Source organism: Martes martes, assembly GCF_963455335.1.
Source record: "Martes martes genome assembly, chromosome: 14".
In the NCBI taxonomy this organism is placed as follows: domain Eukaryota; kingdom Metazoa; phylum Chordata; class Mammalia; order Carnivora; family Mustelidae; genus Martes; species Martes martes.
This window is the reverse complement of record NC_137902.1, coordinates 1,472,222-1,496,257: the sequence shown is the minus strand read 5'-3', so window position 1 is coordinate 1,496,257 and position 24,036 is coordinate 1,472,222.

Below are 24,036 nucleotides of genomic sequence, written 5' to 3'. Positions count from 1 at the left end.
CCAGCGTCTCCGTGTTTTCCCTAAAGTGCAGACCAGCTGAACCAGCCCCTCGCCTGGGTCTCCCTGGCTCGTTGACGGGCAAACCAAACCCAAAGGGGCATCACCACTCAGTTGTTCCAACGACCTGGACAGCAAGTCAGCGGCTCCCCAGCAGGCTCAGCTGAGAGAGTCTGGACAGAGTCACAACCTGTGTGAGTCCAACCGCAGGTGACGGACGCCATGTCCTTTCATCTCTGGCGCTTCCCCGCGTGCAGAGCGCCTGGGGCCAGTGGCCGCCAGTGAGCCTGGACTGGAAATCCCTCAACCGAAACCAGGATCGCTGGCCCATGACTGGACCTGACCTGGGAACTCTGGGGAGAAAAAATAATCTCCCTGAGACCAAATGACCAAGGGAGCGTATGTTCTAGCAAAAGTGCATGGCTAGATCGATTCCACTGAGCTCCCGAAGGAAGTCGGGAACAGTATATGACAGAAGGGAAGTGTTTGCTACACTCACTGCCCAGAGCCTCCGTCAGTCGGCATCTCCGCCCCCTCGTGCACAGCCAGTGGAGTGAAAACCCATCTGATAAGCCTGTGCAAATAGATGCCTTATTTCCCCGAAGCCAGACCTGCTCCTCGGCCCCACACAGCCTCTCGGGATCCTTTCAGGTCAAATCAGAACGGACTGACATGATGGTTTTCAAAGCAAGCTATTAGCAGTTCAAGTGGAAAACTCCCCGCCTGGAGCGCAGCCGAACACAGCCCAGCAGAGTGCCCGGGAGGGCTCCGGGAGACGGCCGCCCGGGGAGCTCTGGGCCAGGTCCTCCAGACCCCAGCCCTGTCGGCATTTGCCGCTGGAGTCCTCAGAATCCACCCCCAGCTCTGGAAAGGGACAGTCTGCATATTTTTATAGATTTCCTCAAAGGTCTATACCTGTTTACAGAAGGCACAACGGCTTATTCCTTATACAGACTAGAACCATAAATTTCTAGAAATTATGTCCCCATGGAGGTAAAATATGCTCTCTGAAATCATATGATGAAAAACATGGAATTTGCACAGAAAAATTGAAACATATGCAAGGTTTGAGCTTCCCACCATCATTTGTTACTAATAAGAATTATGTCTGGTTCATTTCACTCCAAAGAACAGGAACCCGGAGCTGCTGTATGGACCCACACCCGGACAGCGCCGCGCACCTGCGCAGACCGCAGAGCCTTGGTCACAGGTCCCAGCCCCTTCCAGCCCACAGCCCCGGACACACGAGCCAAATGCACCGGAAAGACGCTGTCCCCGCCAGCCCCCCTCTGGTCCTGCTCACAGTGGCCATCTGCAGATCCCAAGTCAACAAGCAGAAGCAGGCAAAGAAGGAAGAGGCCTCACCACCTGTGGACAGAAGGAACACGTTGTGGCCCTTGCATTGTAGGAAGTCAGTCTGCGTTTGCTCAGCGACCCATCTTGGAAGGGCAAATGGCTCATAAGCTCTATGAATTCTGAACAAAACTTATCACCAGGATACTTCTTGGAAAATGTATTTGGAGAAGAGGCGAGGTGGCAGTCTGTGACTAGTCCGATGTAATGAAAACTGAGCGCTTCCACGGACCACAGTCGGAGGACACAAAACAGACACGGCCTCTGCCCTATTTAGAGACCCCCGGGAAGGCCGGCCCCGACGCGGAGCTCAAACTTCACTACTGGGAATGCAGGAATGTTTGCATTGATAAAAGATAATTTCTCACCAAAAAAAAAGGTGTTCTTTTAAAAAAATGTGTCTATAAATTATATGTTTGCAAATACAGAGCAACATTAAAAAAAAAAAAAAAAAACAGAGATGTTTCCTAATCCTACCATCGGAAGAGAAACACTGGCATTCGGACTGACACCCGGGTACATGGAGCAAATGCAGGGTCGCACAGCGTGGGATGTTGTGGCGTTCTCCGTCTGAGCCACCTAGTACTACCGTCACCGCACGGCGAATCACCCCACATGCCAGCAGCTCTCTCCTCCAGTGCCCGGCTCTGACGCTCCCGTGTGTCCACTGCCCAGGATGCGCCCCACAGGGCCGCCCACCACCTCTGCTCTGGCCCCAGAGCCCGCAGCCCAAAGCCCGGCTGCACGGGGTCCGCTCAGACTCCGTGGGCCACAAGCGGACATGAGCTCACCCCCCACCCCGAGGGCTGCAAGGTCCCGTGGCAGGAAGGGGACGTGAAGACGCGAAAGCAGGAATCGGTGGCCAGTCCTCCTCCGCGGCTACGGCCGGCCTTGGCGACACTCTTGCTGGAGAGTGGGGTGGATCCGGTCCTCGCCGTCATCCACTCCCACCAAGTGTCCCTTGTTATTGGTAATTTACTTCATCTGTCCTCTCTTTGGACACTGGGGCTGCTCGTGATGCTCTGAAAGTATGATAAACAACACTGTGTTGAACATCCTCAGACGAGACGTCTCCGAATGACGCGGGAGGAGACCCAGCAGAAATTCCCTTCGGCATGACGTTCTCCAGGCAGCAGGGTCTGTGACAAACCCTCGGGGCACAGTGGGACCTGGTGTTCTCGGTGCTGGCCTCCTCCTGGCCACAGTCCAGTCCACCGAGCCACCTGAGGCTGCCCAGAGGGCAGGTGCTGTCCGTGGGCCCGGATGGGTCACTCTCCCCTGCTTCCCAGCCGAGTGACTCTGTTCCTCTGAGGAGAAATTATCTCTACTCCCCTCACTCCCAGGATCGTCAAAGGAGCAGTGGCCACACGTTCTCCAAAGCCTGGAGCTGTTACAAGGAGAATCTGGCGGGGCAGCCACCCCACACGGCTCCTCCCAGCGGGCTCGGGCATGGGTTATCACTGTGCAAGTGCACTGGCCTCCAGGGGGAGGATGGACGGTGACGGCGAGGCCGAAGGAAAGACTCCAACTGAGCCGAATGCCTTTGTCGTCCCTGAGCTTGAAAAAAATACAACCCCAGCGACCGGACGGTCTCGGGACAGCGGAGGGGGTGCCCCTGTGTGTCCTGTGTGCCATCCGCACGGGCATCGCCAGGACTGGTGAGGGAGGTTCGGGCAACAGCTTCTATAACATAAAAACAAATAGAAAATTAGCTCTAAAAATCTTAAAGTTGAACAGAGCCACAGAGCTGAAGACACAGCTCACTCACCTGTGGGTGAAACTGGGCATGTGAACTGAGGTCCAACCCCCCCGCCTTGCCCCCCACCCCTCCATCCCCACCCCCCATGCTCAGATGCACAACTGCCCTTGGCAAAGCTACCAGTGAAAAAAGCCACTGGGAGGTGACTTCAGAGCCCCCGAGGTCAAACGCAGAGCCAGGGGAAAGGTCACGGCCACCCCTGGGGTGATGAGGAGCTCTGCACCCCTCCTCCCAGCCTCACCCAAGGGGGCCAGGACCTTCCTTCCCCGTCAGTTACCCTCCCAGCAACTCTACCTATGACTTTGGGGGGAAAATCAAAGCCCATTTATTATGCATGAGCTTAGAAAGATCCGGCACGCTCCAGAAATCAGTAACACGCACCTCTTCTCTCAGCTTATAAATTATGGCCGCGCTCCAACCTTCGCAGAGAAAATCCGTGGGAGGGAGAAGGCTTCCTGGTTTCAGGACGTCGAGAGCGAGGTGGGGGCCCCCGGGGCGGCGGTGGACGCTAAGGTCCGATGCCAGCAGTGGTTTGCGGCACTGGGCCACCTGACACGGGCTGGGCTGTGTCCCCAGCAGCCTCCCGAGGAGCACCGGGTCTGCACCACGACGTCCTTGCCGCCCGCCGGACGCCCGCTGCTGCCCGGGGCACTTTCACACGACCCCCCGCAGTTTGTACACGGTTGTCACCGAGTAACCGAAAGCAAGAAATGATGGTCCCCAAGTTTGTCAGCTGGTGGTCGGGTCCTAAACACACTGGCCCTGACCAGGGCTGGGGGGGTCGGGGACTGGCCACGGGCTGTGGGCCCCTCCCCTCTCCCGGCCCCGCCGCCGTCCACCTGAGAGGGTTCATCTTTGTTCTCCCACGTGCGGAGAGGCTTGCGACACCGTAGGACTCATGACGAGTCGTTCAAGTGGAAACCGGTCAGACGTGCTCCCTACCCCTGCCCGGCCCACCGCGGGTCCCCACAGCTCTGGAGGGGCTCCCAGAGCTGGCCAAGGGCAGCACCGCCCGTGAGAGGAGCTCCCGCGACCCCCTCCTGTCCACACACCCCTCAGGCTGGGGGAGAGGCAGGTCCCTCCTCGTCACAGTGTGTCCCCTCCCCCAGCCTGCCCCACGGTCTCATTCTTTGTCCCCACAGGTGGCCCTTTGTCCTCATGGGGACCATGAGGGTCACGGACCCTCCTGACAGGGTGGGAACTCCAACTCTTCCTCGCTGGGGACTGGGGAAGGAGCTCAGGGTCCCTGAGAACCACCTGTAAGGAAGAGCCCCCACCGCCCTCCTGGAAATGGGACGCCAGCCTGTCCAGACAGCACTGGCCTGTGGGCGTCATGCAAGGACCCCCACCGTCCCCTTCCTGGCGGGTCTTCTCCTCCCGGAGCCTCCTGGCCCCAGGCATCTGCTGGCAGCCCAGCTACGTCCTTGACCGGGTCTGGGCCAAACCCTCGAAAGCCCCTTCGCCGTCGGCTTGCTCACCTGGAGGGAAGCGACCTCCTCCGACCTCTGAACGCCACGCGCGGGGGTTCCTACTTGAGAGAAGAACCTGTGCCACGTTCTCCGCAGTCACAGGACACGCACGCCTCACGCCAGGCTCTCGGGCTGGGTGGTGAGCGCCTCCTCTCTCCTGAGCGGAGGCTCCAGAACACAACCTCAAGGGTTGTCCTTTCAATCCAGACCAACGAGCGCTGGGGCACGGGGCTTGGGTGAGCGGCCACACCCCGGGCTCAGGAGGGGCCCGCCTGGCGGTGCCGCAGAGAGCGCGCCCGTCTGCCCAGCGCGCAAGGCCTCTAAGTTGGAGATTCCCCCGCCGGCCCCTCCGTCCCGTCCAAGCCGCTCTCTGGCAGGCCTGAGCTGCGCTCTCGCCCCGGGGCGTCAGGCTCCCTGCTCCGGGCCTGGCAGGCCCTCCAACCCCTCCTCGCCCTCTTCTGCCTCGTTTCTGGGCCCCTCCAGGTCTCATCCTAGATGTTCTTCTTCTAGGAAGACCTCCCGGACCCAAGTCCCAGCTCTCGGTCCCTGTTGTGTGCTTGCAGAGTCACTCCCCCCACGGAAGCCCCCACAACCTCCAGCCGCCTCCCCTCACCCGTAAAGCCCTGGACATACCGGGACGCCTGTCATCCGAGGAGCGGGAGTGAGACAGAAACGCTCCTGACTCGAGGTCTGCTCCCGGAGGAGGGTCCCCCCAGGCCCCGCGGAAGGGGAGCTCCCAGTACCTCTGCCGGCCGCTCGTCTAAGCCAGCGTCCCCCAAACGACCGTCCGCGGGCGACTCCGCACCCTCCTTAGGTGCTGCGCGCCCGGAGCTCTGTGCTCGGGTTTCACGCCGAGCTGCGGGCGGTCCCCGCGCCCCGCCACACGGCTCTGGGGTCACCTTTCCCGCCTCCCCGTGCGTGCTTGGGGTCGATATTCAGAACATCAACGCGCTACGTGACGGTGCACTATGACTCCGGGGGACGCGCCTCCGAGCATCAAGCGGCCCGGTCTCCGCGCCACCGCATTTGACGCGGCAAAGCCCCTAAAATACACGTGACGTTTCTAGCTGAGCCGCAGTGACGCCCCGTCTGTGTGAGGAATCAGAGGGGCTTCACTCCCCGCGTACCCTTTGTTCGGACCTGGGGTACGGCCTGAGACCACGGCCCCGGGTTTGCCGGCTTCGGGGGGCCACGTCGCCCCGCCGTCCGGGAGGCTCGCCGCTCCCACCTGCTCTGTTCCCTCAAGTGTCCTGTGGGAACATGTGGCCGATCTGCATTTTGTAATTGTTTTTCCTTATTGACATTCAGATTAATTTGCCTCACGAGTGGGAAACAGTCGACTTTCAGGCAAGTCCCCGTTGATTTGTCACACCAGGTTTTGTCCACCAGCGTATTGATCTTCCATTATTTTCCTATCTTACAAGTTCCCCGTAATGTCTTTGTGGGTAATAAAGGGCTTCCTGATCACCCTTAATTAGTTTTGTTAGTTGTCATTGCAAATTTAGGGCTGATATTTTAATACTGTTTTATGCAAGGACTAATTCAAGGAACAGGTCAATATGTCACACCCTAGTCACCCCACAGAGAACCAGAAGGAAACGGGCAAATGGGGCTCCTTCCTTAGAGCTCGGCCGGGTCGGTCTTCAGGACCCACTTCCCCTCCCAAAGGCAGGAGAGGTCAGGGGCCGTGAGGCTGGTACAGGGGCGGGAACTGAGGGCGGCCCCGCCTGTCTCCCTTGGCACTGTGCTCCCGGCCTCATCCGTCCACAGTGAGCAGCAGGCAGGGGCTTGGGCCCCCCAGAGCAACGTGCTGGTGACCTTGAGCTGAGTGGTGCCCTGCCCCGGCTACCCGAGGCCAGTAAGCTCATCCTCACCTTGGGCAGGTAAAGAAACGGGCTCACCTGTGGGGGCATCAGCAGGCATTCCAGAGCCTGCACAGGCCATCCTCCGGCCGCCACTAGGCCACCAGCCCCCTTGCTGGGGACATGAAGGAGCCCACCGCTGCGACTCCCCGTAGCTACACAGGTCCCCAGGGGCCAAGTGCTCCTGATTGGAGACCCCTCTGGTCTCCTTGTCACCGCCCCCCCCGGGAACCTCAATGACCCCCATGCCCCTGCGTGGTGGCCTGATGACCTCCGTGTCCCCTGCCCACAGCAAACCAGGCCTCTCCAGAGCATCCCAGGCTCAGGTGAGCTGATTTGCACCCCAGTGGCGTCAGGAAGAGCACTGTGCCCCGTTGGCCTCTGTCGAAAACAGAGCTCAAGCCTGTTTCCACTTCCTTGTTTACGGGTATTTGCATTTTGATCACTTGGGACTTCAAGGAGAGGCACAAGGAGAGCCACAAGGTCCCTCCTTCATTTGCATCAGCAAATCTGCATAGAAATGCCAGCCCCGCCCAGCAGCTGCCTTAGTCCTGCAGCCCCAGGAGCTCCCTCCTGCTCCCTGACACCCAGCTCACCTCGGCTTCCCCTGGCCTGTCCCCAAGTCCAAGCCAGAACCGAGCTGCCAGCTGGTGGACGGGCTGGCAGTGAGGGAGGGGGACAGACAGCAGCAGGGGCGCCCTCCTGGACGGGGCAGTGGCCAGCCAGGGTCACTAGGTCATGGCCCTGGCCGTGCCGGAGTCGGGGGCCAGAGGGAGAGGGCATCCCGCGGGCAACACTCGGGGCCTTTCCAGACCGGGCTCGCTCTCGCCACTTAGCGGAAGGCAGGTTCCCCGCGGCTTTTATGGGCGAACTTACCACATTTTCACAGACAACATAGACATAATTTTAAGTATCAAACATCTTTAATGTCCTTATTCCTCGGGAAGTGACAGTAAACGCTCCTCTATTAATGGACAGATTCTGTGAGCGGCAGATAAAGTGTCCGTTCTTCCCGGGCTCTCCAGGGTGGGCTCGAGGTTTGCTCGCAGAGCCGGAGCGTCGGGCTCGGCCGCCCCGTCCTCCTTCAGAGCCTGGAACGTTCCGGCTTCCACCCTGGCTTCCACACTCGGCCCGGTACACGCTCCGGCTCCGACTTCTTTGCTCGTCTTAGTTGCAGATCTTGAACTCTGACTTTGGAGAGTCTCTCTGTGAAAGCAGCTCGGTGGTGGCCAGACTGCAGGGGGACAGGCCCGCAGAGGCCGTGGCCCCGGGAGCTCCCAAGAAGGGGGCCGCTCACCCCAGGAATCGCGCCGTGACAGAGGGGAGGGCTCCGTCGCTTAGTTTCCCGGTCGGAACTGATTTCCCGAAAGTAACCAGGATGACAGCGGAGGGACGACAACTTCCCAGAAGGACAGTCTGTCTGGCTCCAGACCGGGCCTGTCCCCTCCTCGGACGGCCTTCCCGCCGCGCTGACGGGCCGCCCTCTTCCCCCGCGGGTCCCCCGCTTTCTTTCTGGACGCCGCTGCCCTTCTCCGAGAAATGAACGAGCGCACCCAGACCACAGGCCTCGTGGCAACGATGGGCCGGAAGCGCGGCCTCCGAACTTCAGGCCTCCAAGCAAGGCTAAGTGAGAAGTTATTTCAGTTCCTAAAATGTTTCTCAGGAATGTGATTTCAGGACTGAGATTCCGCTCTGCGTCGTAGGGACCGCGGTCCCGTGGCGTGGAGTGAACTTGAAGACGATTGATTACAGACCCCGCTTGACAGGGGAGGCCTCACCCGGGCCCCCAACTGGAGTGGGCCAGGAAGTGCCGTCCGCAGGCCGGCTGGCGGGCCGCGCGAGGGGCAAGCACAGGGACGCCACGCCGCCCTCGAGCTCTGGCTGTGGACTTGGCATCTGTTCCCGGGGCTGACCCTCGTGTCTACCGTGAACCAGGGCCCAGAAAGGCGGGCGTCCGGTCCAGGCCCCACGGGCAGCGGGTGTTTCAGAAGGGATTCTCGGCTTCGGATCAGGCGGGCGGAGGTTCATTCTCAGCTCAGCGGTCTGCTGACCGTGTGTCTTGGGCAAAGGATTCACTTCCGTATTGGCAATGGAGGGCAAAAAAAGCTGGTTACCTTCGGCCCCCGGGTCAGAGACAGTATTGCGGGACATTCCTGGGACACAGAAGGTGCTCCGAAATACCATCTGTGTTGAGCTGACCGCTCTTCCCAGGAGCCCCTGAGATCCGTAACCGGATGGCCACACGTCTCGCAGGAAAGACTCTGTGGTCAGGACCGGGGTGAAGAATGGAGGTGGCCCACAGGTGTGCCCTGACAGGTGCAGGGATGGGAGAATGACCGCTTTGCCCTTACCAAGGGGCAGCGCGGAGCCATCTCACAGCCTGGCCTCATCCTCTGCCGGTCTCCCGAACACCACGGCGGGGCCCAGAGACCGCACCTCCTCCCTCGCCCTGTTCCCGGGGCACACTCGACTCTTGGCCGGCTGTCAGGCCTCCTTATCCCCTCTGGGCATCCATGAGGACACCAGGTCCTAGACCCTCAGTGGAGCATCGCGATGTCCATGACCCTCCCTCACTGCGGTCATGAGCCGTGCCTGCCCTGGACATTGGACCCACAGATGCCACATGCAAGGTGCATGACCCGGACCCTGAGGTCACCCCTGTCCCTGCGCTCAGCACACCGAGGCTCCTTGTGGAGCTTCTAGCAAAGGACAGGTGACCAGACGTCTCCTCTCTGTGTCTTCCCTGTTTGTGTTGTCACGTCCCCCCTCCCTCAAGTTTGTCCAACTTAGAAGACGGAAGGAAAGCCCCTGATAACTCTTCGGTGAAAGATGGGCTGACTTTGCTCTTATGCTGGTCGAGAGGAGCTCAGTCCTCCTGGAAATGGAACACGGCGCACACGGCCACCAGCAAGGCCTTGGCAGCGGCAGTGAAGCTCCACCCTACTGGCCCCATCTTTGGGGTATAGGCCAGTGGTGAGTGGTCAGCGGTCAGGGGTCAAGGTCACCATCGTCACGGCCAATGCTGATGCTTATGGTTGTGGGCCTGTTCCTGGGGGCGTCCGCTCCGATGGGGCAGCATGAGGGGTCTTCAAGGAAGGGCACATGTACGGAAGGAAGGCCAGCGCTTGCTGTCATCCCCAGAGCAGGACCCCGAGGCCCTCTGCCTGCTGCCAATGCTCCGAAACTCCCGAACGAATGAAGGACCAGATGCGAGCTAGAGGCGGGGCAGAGGAGAGGCAGGACGAGCGGGAGCTAACACACGCGGAGCGCGAAGCAGCCCGTGGAGGCAGTTTAATTCCAGTCTCTCCCCACGAACGTGTCGTCCTCTCACCGTGAGCGCGGAGCACCTGCTAATGGAAATCCCTGAGAAAAGGCAGCCCCGCTCGGCGGGGTCTCCGGGTTTAATTAAAACAGGGCTACCATCGTCAGGTTGTGTTTCTCCCAAAATAGCAGGATCATTTGCACCACAGACTCTCTCTAGCAAGTTGGCATTTAATTTAACACTAAACACTTATCATTTTAAAATAAATTATTATGTTGCCTTTAAAAAAATTTTTTTTTAGATTTTATTTATTTATTTGACAGACAGAGATCACAAGGAGGCAGAGAGGCAGGCAGAGAGAGGAGGAAGCAGGCTCCCCGCTGAGCAGAGAGCCCGATGCGGGGCTCGATCCCAGGACCCTGGGATCACGACCTGAGCTGAAGGCAGAGGCTTTAACCCACTGAGCCACCCAGGTTCCCCTATTATGTTGCCTTTAAAACGTTTCCAAATGACCTGGGAGAATATTACTCTACGCCTGTTGTCGTGTTTGTTTGTGACTCTGTTCCTTCCAGCTGGAAGACAGGGTTTCATTTTCTCTTTTGATTTAAGCACATTTTCTTAAGAGTCCATTTTTATCCCTCACGTTCTGCATTTTTTTTTTAACATTTCCTTTATGTAACGGTGAAATGTGGCTCCCTCCACACGTCCCTGGGAATGGGGGCTCCGGATCGTGGAAATGGGTCCCGCGACATGCAGGCCTCAAACCAGCAAGCCGCGCCTTCAAGGGGACTGTCCCTCTTCCCGGAAGCCACAGTCTCTCTCCTCCCACCGTACACGTTCTCCAAAACCTCTTCACCATGACAGGTGCTCCCCGGCGCACGAAGCAGTGACAGGAGGGACGGGAAGCAAATGGCCACGTGTCCCCCGGGCCAGGCCCGTCATTTACCCCCCTCGCATCCACCACCAAGGCCACGCCTGCCCGGGCAGCACCTGCGCTGGGAGGAGGAACCCCGGACGGCCATGGACATCCAGTTCCAGGGCAGCACGTGCCGCCGGCTGAGCCGGTGAGACCAGACGGCCGCGTCCCCGTTTAGAATCAACGAACGCCACGGCTCAAGCCTTCCTGAAAAGCCTGAAGTTTTAGGGCGACGCGTGAAAGCAAAGCCCCGTTGTGACGTTCAGCAGCAAGGTCGAGCCGACTCAAGTCTGACTATCACACCGGGAAAATACGTGGCTCGCCTCCGAGGCGCCCAGCGAGCCCGCGTGTCCATTGCGCGTTCCCAATGCTGCTCCTTCAGCCCCCGAGGCGGGCCAGCATCCCGAGGGTCGTCTGCAGAGGCCCCGCGTGCCGACACCCTGCTGTGAAGCCCGTTAGCTCCCACCGGTGCTTCCTGCCGGTCTGCACGGCCACCGCCCTCTCAGTTAACGGAGCCCCGGCGAGTGGACCGCCACTGGCTCGGAGCTGGTCCCACTAGTTACTGGACCCGAGCAGGACCTTATTAGCCGCTGCCGAACCTCAGTGAACAAGGGTCGAGCCCAGCGGTGGAGACAAAATGTCTCCATCGCCCTCTGCTCCCGGGCCAGGTGGGACCTGTGTTCTGCCTCCTTCCCTGGGTTTTAGCAACGTGAAGACTAAACGTAAATGCCACCAAACGAGCGATGTTTTATGGACAATGGTGGGTCATTGTGCGCAGACAGTCACCTTATGGAGGAACAAACCAAATTTTAAGTATTTGTAAAATGTAAGGCATGGACTATCCTTCCTCCAACCCGTATGTATTGAGAACTTACTACGTGCTGGGCTCCGTTATGGGGCTGGGATGTCCACTGAATAAAACCAGTGTCAGAGTGAGCGGCACAGCGGGTGAGGGAAGGCGCAGCCCCCGGGAGCGTGGGGTCCCCAGGGTCTGTCTCTCATGGTCCTGGAGGGGGTGTGAAGGGACACATGTGGTCCCGGAGAAGACGCCTCAGGGGAGCTTGTCCGGAGGGGGAGGGACAGGGCATCCCTTGGCATCCCCCGCGATGCCGGGTGGCGTCCTACGGCTGAAGACAAGCCCAGCGACGGCCTGGCTGGCCAGCAGCCCCCCACAGCAGGGCAGGAGCACCTCAGTTCCACAGAGGAACCCCCGTGGGGTGAGAAGCGGGTGTGTCTGTCGCTCCAACAGAGACGGCAGCCACGCTCGGGCCTCCAGCCACAACCGCCCTGGGCCCTGAAGGTTTCCATTCGACAGAGAACAGAAGTCCGGTGTGCGGGTGGCCCAGTGGGAGGGGCCGGGGAGGCGGGGACCGCTGCTCCGCGCGGCACCTCCTTGTCTTCTGTGTCCGGGAGAAGGCGCATCCAGGCTGGACACAGACCTCCTTCTCTCGCACAGTCACAACCCCTTTCTCTGGAATCAGCCTTTGCGACTGGAAAGCACGGCCTGATTCGGACGGATCTGCCCATGAATATTCAGGTCTCGGGCAGACGGTGGGCGCGGCCTGCGGACGCGATGCTTCTCACCCGCGTCTTGAACGTCTCAGAACAGAGAAAGCCGCACGCTCCACTGTTCCTCCTGTCCACATTTACCGGGATAATTGTGTTTCTGCAGCTTGTGTAGTCTTCTCCTGCAAACACCTCCTTTTTCGTGGGGCCGCGTCTGGGGCTCTGAAGGCACTAGCTGCTGGCGCCATCTGGAAGGTATAATTTGCCGCTCAATTACGTTTCAGTCTCTTAAGAACACTGATTTTCCCCAACGGTTGTTGTGTCTTTCTAAAAGTTACTTTCCCTTTTTTAATATATAATTTTCTTTAAAGTGCCCCTGAAACTCAGATTATGTTTTGCCCTTAATTATTTTATTCGAAGGATACTGTGTTTTTTGTTGCCAGGACACGTGAACGACCTGTAGCTGGGGGATGACGCGTGGGCAGCACCACGGACACGGCACACGGGCTCGCAGGTTCCCCTGGGACGCTCCGCGCACACATCCGTCGTTTACTAGGGCCACACCGCCCACGGGGCAGGGCCCTCGGGGAGGAGCAGGGCAGGGCCCTCGGGGAGGAGCAGGGCAATCCCGATGTCCAAAGGCGGGACCAGGGAGTGGGGCACAGGGGAGAGGCCCTGGTCGGTGGGGAAGAGTCTCGGGGTTTGCAGAGAGGCCTGAGCTGCGCTCCAGGGTTAAGGAGTTGACCAGATGGAGGAGGAGCAAAGGCTTTCCCGGTAGAGGGAACGGGACATGTAAGGGCCCTGGGGCAGAGAAAGAGGCAATGCCTAGAAACAGCATGAGCAGCAGAAGCCGAGCAGAGCGGAGGACGCGCTCCAGAGGACCAGCCAGAGCAGCCGGAGGGAGGAAGAGAGCGGCAGGAAAGCCGTCTGTTTGATGCCCTCTGGACCAAGAGGAAGCAGGACATGCTCTGTGAGCTGGAAAGAAGGGAAGCGGTTTTCCAGGGACTCAAAACCGGGGGAAGGAAGGACTTTCAGAAGGAAAGCGGGCCTCACGTCCCTTCCGATTCCCACTTAAATGCACCACCTCCGTCATGAATTCTTCGATGCTGAGTTCCAAGGGGGCAGGGGCCGGACCGTCTTCCCACCCAGGCTGTGGGCTGAGCCCCGAGCCGGCAGCACCTGCCCTTCTCCCGACCGAGAAGAGGCTTCAGAATTGCTCTTTTAAGGTTTCTTGTTGCCATGTGGGGTATGTTTAAGGTTCCACTAGAAAACTTGTTTTTGTCTTGGAACACCGAAAAAAAAATTCATTTAATTGTTTAAAAAAGGAAACTTGTTTTTTGTGAGCTGTAGGATGGCAATGACCTGATATAATGTTGGGGATGGGGCTTGTAATTAAGCCTCACGAGCACCGTGGCCCCAACCTCTTCCCGTGGCACGACGTGGCGGTGTTGTTTCTCCTGGGGGCTTTTCCGTCGCAGGAGATGAAAAGGCCTCCCAGACCTCCTTTGATGGAAAGAAGCACAAAGAGGAAGATTCTCTGGAGATGAACAGCACTGCTGCTCACGCACCTGTGCAGGAGCAGACGGGATGGAGACAGAGCTCGGGAGAAACGTGCGTGTAAGACCAGGGCGCAGAGCCGCCGACGCTGGCCTCGCGGGGCACGTGGTGACCAGCACCAAAAAGGAAGCCAGCCGGTGCTCCGATGTCCTTGGAGCAAAGCCCAGGGCCCACCTCCAGACACTCTCAAGAAGCACGGGGGCCACCAGTTTCTTCCTCCTCCTCCTGTCTCAATGTATTCTGCTTCCGTCCTCCCTCCCAAGCAAATACCCCGCGTCTGGAAGCCGGAGCATGTTTGGCTCTCATTCTGTCTCTCTGTCTCCTCCTTGCTGGCCCAGCCAGCAGCCTGCTGGTCGGCGGCCAGTAGGTGCCCCAAACAAAGGACCCAACAGGTGAACCCGTGATTGGGTGGGAAATTCAGGAGTCCCTCCTGGTGTCCTCAGAGCCCACCCAACTGGAGAGATGTGCGTATGGTAGGGTCCTGGAGTTGCTATTTAACGTACCGCAACCTGGGGGAACGTAAGGGAACGGAAATCTGTTCTCTCACATGCTGGAGGCCAGGAGTCTGAAATCAAGATGTGGCAGACCCCCACTCCCTCCAAAAGCTCTAGGGAGGATCCTTCCAGCCTCCTTCAGCTTCTGGCAGCCCCGGGCACTCCTGGGCTTGTGGCCCTGTCCACCCGTCTCTGCCTCCACCCTCTCACGGCCTCTCCTCTCGGTGTCCCTGTCCTTCAGGGCTCTGTCCACACCTCCAGACCCCTCCCTCCCTGTTGGCCACAGGCCATTGTCTTCATTCTGACTGTGACTCTTGGAGGATGAGGAGCCCCATACCCTCCCCAACAGTCCCCAAGCCCCATGTGCCCAACCCATGACCTACACTGCTTACAGGGTCCAGGAAGGCTTGTTGAGATCATCGATCCAGGGGCGCTGAGGGCAAAGCTTTGAGGTCTCAGCCACGGGGAGACCCATGGAGATGAGGACATTTCAGCCTCCTCTGGATCTGTTGCAAATTGTAGCTGACTCTACTTACCAGAGACCTGAGCCCCCAGCCACCACCACCTCCCACCACATCCCCATTCAAGCCTCATTGGTTATAACAAGATGTGTGCCTTTATAAATCATCTTAATGGATGACTTTGCAATTAACATGCTTAGTAGCTGTGGCGTTTGTCAGCTGTATGCTCTCTGGCTGGGCAGCCAAGTAAAGCGTGTGCTTCTAGAACGAAGCGTCACAACATGGAGGTGAGCACTGCAGGCACGGGGCAAACACAGCCGTGGAGAACGCCTCTGGGGCTGGACGGCGCCCCACAGTCTACTCTGGTCCGGGCGAGAACCCATCATCGACGGCACGAAGAGGGGGTCCTTGCGTTAGCGACCCTCCTCGGCCCCTGTGGTCTTCTCGCCACCTAGCGCCTCGCGGACAAGCCCCGCACACGCTCCATGAACAGTGCGTGCGCCCTGCACGGCTGCCCTCCACGTCACCCCTTCCCCAGCCTCCTCCAGGGCTGGGACTCCCCGAAAGTCACATTTGGAGAAGTGTGTTCCTGATGTGGGTTTGTTCTTCGAAAGCATGTGCCTACGGTTATCTCTCAGTGCCCAGGTGAGCGAGTTCTCTCCTAAGAGAGAACTAAATGTAAGCATGTTATTGTCTTTTTAATGTAGACAACATAATCTTTAGTAGAAAACATGAGAAGACATAATATTGCCATTTTTGCTACTTACCGGTTCCAAATAAATCAGAATTACTTAATAAAACATCTCAGGAAAATATGCTTGATATCAGTTTTCTGTTGCTGGGTAAGAAAGTACTTGAATTTTAGTAAATTAAAATACCACGAACCAGGACTTCCACGGAGCAGACATGCTTTCCCTATTCCTACCACTAAGCACAACTCAAAGCCCTGCACACTCTGTCAAAACCAGCCTAGACAGATTCTGAAAGGCGAAGAGAAGGCAGAAGAGCTGGGGGCCTCGGGACTGAGGGGGACACAGCAGCGAGTCTCTTGGACTTTCTTTCTGCCTCATGTGTCACGGGCTTAGGCCAGAGGGGGGTGGCAAGCCAGAGACGCCAGTGGACACACACAGTCTCAAAAGCCCCAGGAAAGCTGGTGTCTCCTGACAAGGACCAGGAAAGATCAGCCCAGCAAGAGAGAATGACCCCTCCGCTCTGATCAGATGTCGCAGAAAAGCTGTGGACCCACAACCACCCATGCCAGCAGAAGTCCCGTGCAGAGCCGGGACTGAGCCCCCATAAGGCTGTAACCATGTACCCACCTCCCCTGGAGGGCCGCAGGAGACCTTCATCACCCGTGCAAACCAGACACCCCAAAGCACTATGAATAAACCAAAATGGAATTTGAAAAGAGAAGAAAGGTCAGGTAACCTAGGGGATGGAAAAGAGTCTAGAAATGAAAAACTAAATAACAAACAGAGACACATAGTTACATTAACTGGAAACGGTTTAAATCCACTAACTAAAAGGCAGAGATTGGCAGAGTGGCTTAAATAACGGGACCCAGTGACGCACTGTCGACTTTCTCACCCAGCCGCAATGACCAGCATCGGGAACGAGGCTGGAGACATTGCAGACCCTGCAGACAACGAGGAGAATCACAGGACAATCTGATAAATCCCATGAAATGGGCCAATTCCCCCAAAACACAAACTACCACAATTCATCCAGTCATAAAACTGATCATTTGAACGGTCCTGTGACTATTAAGGACATTGAAATTATAACTTTAAAAACTTCAAAAAAAATCAAACAAAAAACCTCCAGGCTCAGATGCTTTCACTGGAGAATTCTACCAAGTGTTTGAAGAAGAATTAACACAAATTCCACATAATCTCTTTTAGAAAAGAGCAGAGGATAGAACACTTTCCAATCCATCCTGTGACACCACCATTCTGATAGAAAAACCAGGTAAAGATAACACTAGAATCATATATATATATATATATATATATATATATATGGAATACAAACCAGTGTCTCATCAACTTGCATGTAAAAATTAGCAAACTATTTTTGCAACCGATCAACAGTGTGTAAAAAGAATCACACATCGTGACTCACTGAGGTCTATCCCCAGTGTGGAAGGCCAAGTCTACACCTCAAATCAGGCAGTGCAATTGCAGGGTCATAGGGCAGCTCTATCTTTAATTTTTTGAGGAACCTCCACACTGTATTTCTAGACCCAAGCAACGAACACACAGACACAAAAATTAAAACACCGTATTGGGGCGGCTGGGTGGCTCAGTCGGTTAAGCACCTGACTCTTGGTTTCGGCTCAGTTCATGATCTCAGGGTCGTAAGATCGAGCCCCACTCAGTGGGGAGTCTGCTTGAGATTTTCTCTCCCTCTGCCCCCCACCCCGGTCGTGCTCTCTCTCTAACACACAGCACACACACACACGCACACACATGCACACACACACACAGTACCATTGACAGCCACTGAAACAAATGACATCCTGAGGCATTGGTCCATCAGACCGATGGGAGTGGGAGCAGACAGGTGCAGGGAAAGACCGTGTTCATGACTGACTCCACTCAGCACAGTGAGTACGTAAAGTCTTCCCAAGTTGATGCACGAATCTGACACAATTCCCATCAAAGTCGTGGCAAGATTTTTGTGTGGATATAAACAAGTCAGTTTACAAATGTATGAGAGGCGAATGAACTAAAATACCTCAGACAATTCTGAAACCGAAAACAGAATGAAGAGGGGGGATTGGGCAATCCATTTCGAGGCAGCCAAGACCGTGGTGTCGGGAGACGGACAACGTGTCCACCGATGGGACGCAGTCGGAGACCCAGGAACGTGCCCTCAAAGACTGTTGAACTGATTTCTGGCAATTTCTGGCAACTGATTTCTGGCAAAGTTCAGAAGGAGGAAATACAGCCTTTTCCATAAGTGATGCTGGAGCGATGGGACATCCATAGTCCAAACACAGAGAGCTTTGACTTAATCTGCACACTTTATACCAAATTTAACTAAAATGGATCATGGCCTTAAATGTAAAGTATAAAACCATACAACTTTTAGAGTAAATGTTGGGGAAAATCTTCAGGAACTAGGTCTAGCAGAAGAGTTCTTAGACTCGACATCAAAGGCAGAGACCATGAAAGGAAAATATGGGTAAATACGGCTGCCCCAGAATTTAAAATTTTGCTCTGAGAAAGAATCAAGATGATTAAAAAAAAAAGAAAGAAAGAAAGAAAGAAAAACAGCAAGCCTGAGACCGGGAGAAAATATTTGCAAACGCCACACGCCACCGATAACGAGTCCCTGAAACGCACGAAGAGCTTTGCAAGCTCCACAGGGAGGAAGCAAACGGTCCAGGCAGAGTCTGGACAACAGGCAGGAGGAGTTATGTACTGACAGAGGGCACAGCCGGGGCAGGGGGCAAGTAAGCAGATGAGCGGCCCCCGGTCGGTAGTCGCCGGGAAACACACCTCGGGAGCCCGGCCCACGGGGAGCCCCGCGCACCGCCAGCCCAGTGAGCGGTCAGCTGCCCACACGTCTGAGACACACCCAGGGACCCCCCGCGCCGGCCGCGGGGCAGAGACGGGAGCCCTCCGGCCTGGTGGGAACCAGGCAGCCCCGCGGGAGGTAGGTGGGCAGCTTCGTCTTCAGCGAACTCCAGTGCAATCTTGGACACTCATCCCGGAGAAATGAAGACTCAGTTCTCGCCGAAACGTGCTCAGGTTTCCAAATCAACATCATTAGCACTACGCTGACAAGGGGAAAGGTGTTGTCGAAGTTCATCATTTTGAGCTGGAAAAGCAGAAAAACTCAACATCGTAGATGACTTCTCAGACTGGATTCAACCCGAGGGAGAGCAGCGGGTCCCCTGGGCCCTGCGGCCACCTCTGGTCCCCACCCCGTCCTGTTGCAAATTCGCCCTTGAGCCTGCTGTTTGCTCCTTTGCAGCGACATCCATCGGGCAGCTTCCTGGGGGTGGCCGGCGTCACTGAGGCGGGACCCTGGAGGTGGACTCGGGCCGGCCGGCGTGGTCTGCAGGACATCAGAGAAGGCTGCAGCAAACAAGCTGCCGTGCACCGGAAGCCTGCTGCTTCTCCGGGGAGCAGGGCTTTATCCTCCAACAGAGACGCCCAACAGGTGCCACTTCCTCACTGAGCATCCTGACCCTCCCATGCAGCCCCAGACGGGATGGATGACACACCAGACCCTTCTAAGTCCCTCTCTCACCAAATCTAGCTTTCCTCCTTGCTACAATGACACACTGGGCCCAGTGAGCTCTGGTCTCTTCCAACCCAGATACGCTGAGTGCATTGGAGCTTCTTTGCTGGAGATCGTCTCATGGTTTTGACTTTCAAAGTCTCCTTGATCAAAGAGGTGTCAGAACCCGCCCCCTTTGTTCTCCTGTAGGAATCGGTCCCCTGGGAAGGCACCGAGCAAGGAAGTGTGTGCTGCTTCTGAAGACGGGACCGGAGCCGAAGCCCGGGGACCTTCACGACGGGCCACTGTGTGCGGTGCTTTTATGGAAGCAAATTACTTTTAAAACCACTTGCTAACTAGATAAAAGCTACGGGTTTGTCTCTTTAATGCTTTTTGAAATCAGATTGGAAACCTGGATGCATATTCATCCCTGTCAACGAAGGCTGGCCGACCACCATTTGTTGCTCTGCGAAATGGAAATCCTTCACATTTTGTCCCGTTTGCTGGCGGCGGTGCCTTCATCGGCCCGGGCTGCCACAGCTAAATACCGCAGACTGGGTGGCTTTGAACCACGGATGCTGATTTTCTCACAGTTCTCCAGGCTGGAACCCGGGAGCAGGTGCTCCCACGGCCGGGTCCTGGGGAGGGCTCCCCTCCGGGCTGTCAGACGCCCCTCACACTGTGCCCTCACACAGCACACAGAGACCCTCTTTCTCATGTGTCCCCTTATAAGGGCACCCATCCCCTCGAGACAGCCCACCCTCCTAGTGGTCCCCTCCCTCCCAGAGGCCCCACTGCCCATGCCCTCCCGCCGCCAGGCTCCCTCTATGACTCTCGGGGGGACACGTCCAGTCATGGCAGTGGTGATAGCTGTTGTCACTATTCTGTTTATTCTATAATAAGGTAAAATTGTCTGTCTTCCTGGCTTCCTGTTGGACATACACTGGGTTCTGGAGCGGCACTGGCATGGGGCGGCGTTCGAGAAGCATCACGGGGGAAACAAATGGGTGATTGGCTGAAAGTTTTCCTCTCCGCTCTAATGCTCGGATATGAGTCCGGCCCAGCGCCGGGGCGAGCCCTGAGAGCTGCCCCACCTTCTCGTCTTCTCCCTCCCTGGACAGCTCGAAGTGGACATCGGGATTTGGTGTTTCCCTAAACCTGTGGGCCTTCAGCAAACCGTGCTCCCTCTGTGGGACTCTGGCTCTCCGTCCTTCCTAGGGTGGGGGGACCCAGTTTCCTTGTGCCCCCGCCTGGGTGAGGAGGCGCTCCCTCACGGCCCTGGTGCTGATGCCAACAGGCTTCCCAAACCAGCTCAGACCCGGGGGCTCAGACCCCGATCCTGTTAAGGCGTGATGCACGGCAAGGATGCTCCTTCACGAGCACACCAGGGCCGGCCCCCGGCGCTCTGCTCCTTCACTCTGAGAGAAGCAAGAGGCCGCTTGCTTCTTCTGACCCCACAGCAAGGACGCAGCCTGAAAACGCCCATTCATGGCGCTGGTGATCGACACCCAGTGCCTGAGCTCCCAGAGCCCCCAATCCTGAGCTCGCGTGAAGCCAGTGGGCACCAGGCAGCACGTGACCGGGTTAGGAGCTCGGCACACACGGGCTGCAGCTCCACGGAGCCCCACGCCCTGCGCTGTGGTCCAGAGAGGCGGCCACAGGCAAGGTCGCGCCCTGAATCCGTCACTGTTGACCCAGTTGCGGAGCCCATGGAGGTCACAGCGCTACCCGCTAACCTTAATCTGAAGTCTTCCTGTACAGCCTAGCCGCCTCTTCCAGGGGGGCCCTCGTGTCCTTGGGCCGGATGGAACCCCCAAGAGGCCACGTCTGCAGCAAAGAGACCAGGGGTCGGATGTCTGGTGCATGGAGAACGCTGGAACAAGGCTGGCTCCCTGGCGGGGGTGGCAAAGGGCCTTTGCACGAGTACGGGAGCTCCTGTGTCAGTTCAGCCGCTGTCTCAGCCCAGAGGGGGACTCCAACAAGCACCCCTGTTTCTCACAGACCGCTGCACGTGCACACCTTCCGGGTTCCTTGTCAGCTGACGTGGTCCAAAGGTGGGTAAGTCCTGGCCCCATCCTCCATGAGCTTCCCCACCTGACAAAGCCAACAGATGCTTTCCAGGTGCAATGTGGTCGGGGCTGAGACTTCAGCCCAGAGCTGGTTTCCTGCAAGAGAAGTCGCCCCCTCGGGATTGCATTCTTTGTTCTTTAAGACGAGAGAAGGGACCAAGAAGGCAGGCTGGAAAGAACATTGTTTTTGAAGGTAAACTAAATAACAAAACCTTATACCCAGTAGGCTTCTACATCCATGAAGCATTAACTGCCTTAAGAATTGACCTCCTTGCAAAAACAAATAGAAAACCCATCAAAATATGTGAAATTCTGTTTTCAAACATTCCACAATAGGCAGCAGGTAACTGATCCTGCAGAGAGGACAAACCAGAGGTGAGCCCTATAGGTTTTCCAGATTATAGCCCGGAGCAGTCCCCAGGGCATGGCAACCAGGAGGGGTCTTGCCCAGAGTCACAATTCTGTGTGCAAAGGGTCCAGGGAGCTAGAATGTGTGGGGCACAACCCCAGAGAGGAGGAGGATGTGTGGAGAGGCACTCTGAAGGGGTTCTGTCTCCAGAGAGTGGACCACAAGGGCCCATGCAGCTTTGGCTGGGCAATGAACTACACACGGGGAGGTGAAACCCCACAGGGCAGGAGGGAGCCACCAGAAGGTGGTAGCTCAGACAGCTCCCAGTGCTCACATAGGGAAGGGAAGAGTTGTGCTCCCAACCCCGAGAATGGAGCGAGCCTGAGATCCACAGGACGCTGGGCAGAGTCCTAAGGCTACTCACTCGGGGGCCTAGCCGCCATACCCAGTCCGAGTGTGAGGACTGCACGAACAAGCTCAGAAAGAACCCTCAGGAGGGCCAATCTGTTGGACAAACAGCGGCCATCCGGAGCAAAGCCTGACACTCTTTAAAGGAACACAACAGAACCCTGTACCAAAAACGTCACAATATTTGATGACCCACCAAATTCACCAAGCATGTGAAAGAGCAACAAAATGTGATCACAATCAGGAGACAAATCAACCAATACAAACAGACCCCAACATGACAAGATGGATGAGAAATGGCCAGGGGGGATATAAAAACGACGATTATAAATATTACAAATATGTCCAAGGATGTAAAGAAAACCTGAACACGATCAGGACACAAGTGAAAGATGTTACGTGGGAGTTTCAGAAAAATGAACACTATGAAACCACACCTGCGTGGGTGGGACTAATAACAAATGACCCATTGCAGGTTGAAATCAGCCGCTAAAAATCGGACGAAGCTGACGGTCTGGGATTCTAGAGCGAGGCACAGCCACCTGCCGCTGAGACTTAAACAGATTTTCAGAACTGCTCCTGGCACGCCCCTGGCCCTGAGGATGGCATGTCTGGCCATGGGGCACCAAGCAATGGGAATCTGGAACTCTGGACCTGGCCACCATGACCGGGTTCTGTCAGACCCCCCAAGTCACAGACTCAAGTGGGCAGCAGGAATCCATCATAAAACGGAGGCAGGGGCGCCCACATGGATGAGGCTGGAAAGCATAAGCTGGCTTCGAGGCAGGTGGCGTGGCCTCCATGTCACCCCCTGCTGTGTGAGTAGCACCCCTCCCCCAGTTCGAACCCACAGCCATCTCGGGCTGGGCTATGGGGGCGTCACCCCGCATGACCTGGAGGAAAAGGAGAAAACGGTGGACTGGTCCTGTATGTGGATCTAGTCAGACGCCGATGGCGGCCGCACTCGTGACACTGGGCAAGGCCTTGATGGAGCGTGAGGAGGGAGCACCTCCTCAGAGGGAGGGACGGTGGCAGAGAGCCCGGCCTCCCCTTCTGTGGAGGGAGGCATAGCCCAGCAGAGAACGTACAGAGGCTCTTGGACGGCGGCCAGCGGACCAGGTCCTGACAGGGAATGGCTTGGAAGATGAGAGACAGAGAAGTCTGAGAGGGAGGCTTGTGAGGGACGTGCGGAGCGTGTATGTGTGCACGAGGTCTGAGGTCTGCGTGTGCACAAGGTGTGAAGTCATGTGTTTGCACACAGTGTGAAGCGGTGTGCGTGCACGAGGTGTGACGTGTGTGTGTGTTAACGCCCACCAGAGAGCCTGTCGCCGTGGACGTACCAAGTGCCAGACACACAAAATCGCCCAGGCCAGGCTTCACCATCACCACCCGGAACTGGCCCGGGTTCTGCAGCAGTTTGGGTGTTGTGGGACCCACGTAACGCGGCTCACATGTAAGGAGAGGCCTGCACCCCGAGCCCAGGCGGTTCCTCTGCGGGCGCTGAGGCCGCCCTGCTTCCTCCTGCGGAGAGACGGGGAGCCCCTGCACGGCCGGCAGGTGGATAGCAGGGAGCGGCGCGGGGAGAGCCGAACAGACCTCGCTCGGGGCGCTTTGACCGAGGAGAGGCTGCCCCACACCTGCCAGGGTCGGTGTTCCGGGAACCGGCTCGTCAGCGTTCTCTGCTGACCTGATTCACCGCGTGACCTGGGTGAGCGGCACCAAAGCCACCCGGGGCAGGCCCTCTGGCGGCAGGTGGGCTGGGATCCGCTCCACCAACACCAGCCAGGGCCTGTGGCCCACCGCCCGCCCGCACCCGCTCCCCGGAGACCAGCAGAGGCAGCGGGGGAGGGGGAGGCCAGGAGGCGCTCCACACGCGGCGCCTCTTCTGAGCCTCCGGCCCCCTCAGCTGCCCGGCGCCTTCCAGCTGTCCAGGCAGCAGCTGCTGGGGACGCTGGGCGGCTCTAGCACCGTGGGGCTCGTGCTCCCCCACACCCCGGGATCTCCCTGCCCCGGTGCAGGAGGCCGGCCCCTGCCTCCTGTCCCCGGCGATGGGCTCAGCATCTGAAGCTGCCCGCCAGGTCACCGGCGTCCACGGCTCTTCACCCCGAGCCCCGCAGAGAACCTCCGGGTGGGGAAGCCCGCAGAGCCCTTCAGCTCTGCCCCCTGAATGGTGTAAGACGGGGTGTGCGGTGGGGGATGGAGGCAGGATGGACAGTGCTGCACACTGCAAACCCCCGGCACAGAACTGGGCTCCAGCCCCCGAGGGAGAGTCCCCCGGGAGGCCCACGCCACCACGTCCGCTCCCTGAGCGCGGTTCCTGCTTAAGGACGCACGAGCAGGCTCC